Consider the following 6,734-nt stretch of genomic DNA (forward strand, 5'->3'; position numbering starts at 1 on the left):
GGAAGCATGCTCATGAGAAATCAAAGTGATCAATTACCATGTGCATTAAAAAAAAAAAGAGTTATTTTTCAGCATTTAATAAAAGGGGATACAAAAGAATTCCCCAATGCAAAACAAAAGCAATGCACATGGGATAAAAATAAAATTGAAACATGAGCATGTAACAACAAGTGGGAATATATGGGAAAATTGGTAAAGAAGCTTGTTCTACTAAATATGTATGTTAGGTGAGATCTTAGTCTAATTAAGGATTCACTTATTAGCTCACTTAGCCTTATACATATATCCCTACCTTTACCTTGGCCCCATTACAACCTTAATTAAAGACCTCATGACTTTTGGTATGACTGTACTCTATAATTGTTGATTGGTTAGATGAAGAACAAAGTTATAGAAAGTAAGAATAAAAAGAAAAGTAGAGTGAATAAACCCAATAAATACTGAGTGACTAGAGGGTAAACACAAAATTCAGTGAGGGTTCAATAACTCATCAACATATATCTGTGCTTAATTTACTAATTGTTTTGCAAGTTTGTACAATATTTTTATTTCCCATCTCATTTGCTAAAATGCTTTATTATTTAAGGGTTGGCTATAATATATATATATATATATATATATATATATATATATATGACTCCTTGAGGATGTAAATTAATTTGACTACATGTAAGCTTTATATATGAGTGGATAAATTGGAATTGCATGACACATTTAGGTAGATGCATTTAGAATAGGTTGCATTGCATAACATTCCACCACTTTAACCTTACCTTATTCTTTAACCTTGGATTTAGCATGAGGACATGCTATTGTTTAAGTGTGGGAAGGTTGATAAACCCATATTTTATGATATATTTTGTGCTTAATTTGAGTGATTTATTCAATCCTTCACCCACTTATTCATATTAATTGCATGTTTTTACTTTCCCTTCCTTATTATGTGATGTATGTGAAAAACATGTTTCCTATGCTTTAATATTAATTATTTTTAATTACCTTTATTTCCATTCGATGCCGTGATTAGTGTGTTGAGTAGTTTTAGATCTTCTAAGGTAGGAATGACTTAAAGGATGGAAAGGAAACATACAAAAATGGAAGGAAAGCACAAAACGGAGCTTCTGAAGAAACTGGCATCCACGCGATCGCATGGACGAAGCGATCATGCGCCAAGCGCGAATCAGCAGCGACACGGCCGCATGACTGACGCAACCGCGCACCTTAAGCAGAACGCACATGATGCAGTCGCATGACCCACGCGGACGCGTGACAGAGGCCACGCACCAGAAATTGCAGAAAACGCTCATAGCGAATTCTGAAGCCCTTTTTGGCCCAAATCCAAGTCCATAAGGCAAAGACCAGAGGTTACAAAGTGGGGGAACGCATCCATTCAAAGAGAGCTCGCCAATTTTTACTTTCCATGATTTAGATTTAGTTTGAGAGAGGTTCTCTCCTCTCTCTCTTAGGATTAGGATTAGGATTTAGGACTTCTCTTAGTTTGTAAGAGTGACTCTCGATCCAGGTTTAATATTTACTTCAATGCTTTTATTCGTACCTATAAATGTTGCAACTTGACTTATGAATCCTTTCCATGTTATGATTTGAATTAATGATTATTTGAGGTATTTCAGTTATTGATTGCTTTCTCCTTAATTTGTGTTACCATTGCTTTCTATCTAAGGACATTTTTTATTCCAACACTTTTACTTTTTCCCTTTTGGTCTTGGTTAAGAAATATGTAACTCAACATTATTAAACTCAGCATAATTGATAATCGTTATCTTGCTAATTGAACTGAACTTCAATAATCCCAACTTTTCTTAGGAAATAAATAGGATTCGAAGGTCAAACCAATTAGTCCCTTGACTTTCCTTTACTTTAGTAAAGGTTAACTAAGTGGAATTTAGATTCAACTTTCATTATTGTTGAGAGAGATAACTAAGTTGGATTTTCAATTTCTCTTACCTTGCCAAAAGATTGCTTTACAGTATTTATTTACTTTAATTGCCATCTACTTCACCTGTCATTTAAATCACTTGCTTCTCACCTTCTAAACCCCGATTACAACCTTTATAGCCAATAATAAGAACATACTTCCTTGCAGTTCCTTGAGAAGATGACCCAAGGTTTGAATACTCGGTTAACAATTTTTAAAGGGGTTTGTTACTTGTGACACCCAAAAATGTTTGTAAGAACGGTTGATTGCTTGATTTAGTAACTATACTTACAACGAGAGTTTATTATAACTTCTAAACCATCAATCTTTAGTTCTTCACTAATTCAGACAGACCATCATATATATCCAGGATGTTCCATTCTGAAAGCATGTCAGAGGGACACTTTTTGGTCAGTTGCTTGTATCTCTCCCAAGCTTCATAGAGGGATTCACCTTCTTTTTGTCTGAAGGTTTGAACATCCACTCTAAGCTTGCTAAACTTTTGAGGAGGAAAGAACTTGGCTAAGAAAGCCGTGACCAACTTATCCCAAGAGTTCAGGCTATCTTTAGGTTGAGAATCCAACCATATTCTAGCTCTGTCTTTTATAGCAAACGGGAAAAGCATAAGCCTGTAGACCTCGGGATCAACCCCATTGGTCTTAACAGTATCACAGATTCACAAGAATTCAGTTAAGAACTGAAAAGGATCTTTTGATGGAAGTCTGATGGGAAGCAGAAGCTGGTAAATTAAAAATTTATTAAAATGGTTACGTTGCAAGTATAGTTCTTAACTCACCGAAAATCTGCCTATCAATTTAGAAATATGTCACAGAGAGTTTAAATTAAAATTACTGGGAGTTTTAAGTCCCAGGTCGTCTCCCAACGAGTTGCAGAAAAGTGTGCTGTTTTATTAATCAGATGTTCCAAGAAGTTGAGCTAAGTAAATTAGAATTTAAATTGAGGAATTTTAAATAATATAAATAAAAGCCTTGACTGGGAATTGATTAGTTAGAATCTCTATCATTGATGGAGTGATTTTTAAGATTGATTTATAATTAACAGTTACTCTGTTTGGTTATCCTTTACTAGGTAAGGGAAAGTCAAACAAGTTGGAATGCCAGATCTGTTCACGAGTTGCAACCCACTTAGTTCAAAGGGATTGGCGTTGGTGACAGGATAGCAATCCAACATTTAACCCAACTACAAATTTCTCCTTCAATCCTTCTAACTCAAGAGTTCCTTTTAATCAACTCCCCATCAAGTAATGAAACTACTCACGCATTGTAAATAAAGAATCCATAGCACATGAAAGGGAATTAAAAGAAGACATGATTATTAGAATTGAAATTGAATTAAAAAGAAATAATCCTTGCATTAATTAATCATGAAAGTATCTGAATGACAAAATTGAACATAACAAAGAACATGGAAGAATAAAACCAAGTTAAGAGAACAAACTAGAATGATGAAGTCTTGATGAGGAAATAACTCTTCTCAATGTTCCAATGCTAAGACCAATTGAAAATCGAAATTCTAAAAACTAGAGAGAAAAACCTAAGAGAGTGAAAAACTAGATCTAAAACTACTGAATGAATGTGTGTGTTATTTCTGCATATTCTCTGACTCTAATCTGCTGTTCCGGGCCGAAAACTGGGCCGAAATAAGGTCCGAAATCGCCCCCATCGAGATCTGCAGATTATGCAGATCGCGCATGTCACGCGATCGCGTCATCCATGCGGACGCGTCGCTTGCGCTTTTTCCTCTCCATGCGTTCACGTCGTCCACGCTACCGCGTCGCTTGCGCTTTCCAATCCGCGCGGCCGCGCAAGCCATGCGGCCGCGTCACTGCGATTTGTGCTCCTTCGCGCGGTCGCGTGAGCCATGCGACCGCGTCACTTCTCGCTGGTTATCTCCTCAAATTCTTGTGTTCCTTCCATTTTTTGCTAGCTTCCTCTCCAATCTCCATCTCATTCATGCCCTATAAAGCCTGAAACACTTGACACACAGATCACGGCATCGAATGGAATAGGGGAGGATTAAAATTAAATAATTAAAGTCTCTAGGAAGCAATTTTCAAACATGTACTGAATTTAGGAAGGAAATCTAAATGCATGCTAAATTGATGAATAAGTGGGTAAGGATCATGACAAAACCACACAATTAAACACAATATAAACTATAAAATAGTGGTTTATCAACCTCCCCACACTTAAGCATTAGCATGTCCTCGTGCTAAATTGAAGGAGACAAGGAAATAAGTATGAACTTGCAGAAACTCATGGAATGCGATGCAATCCTACATATATAAATAAATGCAACTATATGATTATTGTCCACTTGATCAAAAGTAAATAAGCCCTTCAAAACAATTACAAATCAAATTCCACTAATTCTATCATTATACAATAAAACCGATAAAAATGCAAGAAGATAGCTTATGAAAGCAGGAAACATGAAAATTTAAGCATTGAACCCTCACTGATAATGTATGTATGCTCTAATCTCTAGTGTATAGGGTAATCACTCTATTCTTCTCTAGTCATGTTTTCTAACTTTTGTTTTTCTCCTAACCAATCAACAACAATTAATATACCAATGCAAACATCATGAGGTCTTTTCAGGGTTGTAATGGGGCCAAGGTGCAGGTAAGGGTATACATATGGCTAAGTGAGCTTTATAAATTGAATCTTTAGTTAACCTAAGCTCTCACCTAATATACATATATTCTACATACTTTTAAATTCATGCTTAGCTACCCATAATTCTCTTTTTCAACCCATACTCATGTTTCAACTTTATATTTTAATTCTATCATATGTGCATTGATCTTTGAATTCTGAATTTAACATTGGGGTAATTTTGTCTCCTTATTTATTTGTTTATCATCTCTTTTTTTTTTGGAATTGAAATAAATAAAGCTTATCAACGCACAAAGATTTTTTATTCTTATAGTTTCACATGAATAGGTGTCCAAATTCCCTTTAAATTTTCATGACACATCCCCTTAACAAATTTTGTTCCCACAATTTCCCATACTTAACTAGCACACACAATTCTATCTTAAGCTTAACCAAAGATTCAATTTGGGATATGCAATTTATTTTTCAGCTTAAGGTTAGTAATGTGGTAAAATATAGAACAAATGGGGTTTTAAAGGCTCAAAGTGGTTAACAAGGGTAATTGAAAAGGGTAGGCTTGATTTGGATAAGTGAGTTTAAACAAATAATGGCCTCAATCATATGCAAGCATGTAAATATAATAAATATTGGACATATAAGATAAAACAAAATATAGATTACAATCATAGAGGAGTAAACATACAAGAATAAAATAATTATGGTTAAATGATGTAACTATACATAAAGGCTCAAATCTTTCACAGGTTGTGTGTTCTTTAGCTCAAACATCATGTTCCAAATACAACTCAAGCAGATTTATCATAAAAATTTTGAAAAATTAGTGAAATTTTATTCCAAAGATAGATTTTTAAAGGAAACTTATTGTCTTTTCAATCAAGTAGAACATGCATGCAACTATTCTTAACCTATGCAATTTATTTTATTCTATAAAAGAAAGAAAATCTAACTAAAATATTCTAATTATTGGTGTACAGAGAAGAGAAATTACCTCCGGAAGTCAGGTACTGACCGACCTCCCCACACTTAAGGTTTTGCACCGTCCTCGGTGCCATCTGTCAGGAACAGGGGTGGGCTGGTGGCAGTATCTCCACAGTTGGGACCATCATGGCTCCCGGTGCTGGTAAAAGAAGTGGAGTCCGGAGTGTCTGAGTCCTTGAATTTGCCCATGATCAGCTCCTTGAGGTATGTGAATCGGCGCTTGTTACGGCGCTCTCTCATCTTAGCTTTCTGTTCATGCCGATCCAACTTTTCAAGTATCTGCTGGAGCAATTTCTCAGTGGTAGATGCTTGTGGTGTTGAAGAAGGAATATCTTCAACTGGCTCAGTAGGCTGGCTTGTAGTGGCTGCTGAAAGTCTGAGGTATTTCCCGTTAGGGACATATTGATCATCCCGTGGAAGTATGGCTTTGGTGTCCCCAGCTCTGTAGGAGACTCCGACTGCTGAGACAAGATCTGAGACCAGGGCGGGAAAAGGTAGGTTGCCCGCGATTTGTACATGCTCCATAGCATTCCGGATGTGTCTTGAGAGATTCAGAGGTTGGTCTGTAAGGATGCACCATAGTAGAACAGCCATGTCTGCAGTGAAGGAGGACTCATGAGTGCTTGGAAAGACGTAATGGGACATGATCTGTGCCCATACGCGAGCCTCCAAGGTAAGTGCTGAAGCCAAGATTCCCTTAGGGCGGGTACGGTGGTATCCGTAGATCCAACGGCTGCCAGGTAATGCGAGGACTCTAAGAACGGAGTCCCAGTCAAATTGGTATCTCTAGCGCTGAAGGGTGGCTTCTTGAAAAGCGTCCATTCCTGCTGGAAAAGGGGGAAGACTCAGAGCTTGCTGGATGGCCTCTTCTGTAATGGGCACTTGCTTCTGCCGGACATAAATAGACTGCAGGGTCGGTATGTAGAAGTTGGAGTAGAACTTAACTACCCAAGAAAAATTGACCTGCCTTGGCTGTCTCCATAGGAAACCCCATTGTCTTCGTTCAATTTGCGGCTCAACAAAGGTAGCAATATTGGACGGGAGGATAAGAAGGTATTCATTGTTGTAGTTCCTTTCTGCTAAGATAGGGAACATCTGCTCACAGTAGCGATTGGGAAATCGCGCAGTGTCCTTCGCTGGAAAGGCTTTCTCCTTGTCGTCAATCTTTATTATCCTCTTAA

The 6,734-nt window shown here is 37.1% G+C and overlaps 1 non-coding gene across 1 annotated transcript; it reads left to right on the forward strand.

Annotated features, from left to right (window-relative positions):
* The first annotated feature begins 2,321 nt into the window (after positions 1-2,321).
* Positions 2,322-2,429, forward strand: LOC148580194 (small nucleolar RNA R71). The gene has a single exon (XR_015899028.1). It is a non-coding gene; the product is annotated as a small nucleolar RNA R71 (small nucleolar RNA).
* Positions 2,430-6,734: the final 4,305 nt, after the last annotated feature.

The sequence above is a fragment of the Arachis ipaensis genome, chromosome B10, assembly GCF_059453495.1.
Source record: "Arachis ipaensis isolate K30076 ecotype BB chromosome B10, ASM5945349v1, whole genome shotgun sequence".
NCBI classification, from domain to species: Eukaryota; Viridiplantae; Streptophyta; class Magnoliopsida; order Fabales; family Fabaceae; genus Arachis; species Arachis ipaensis.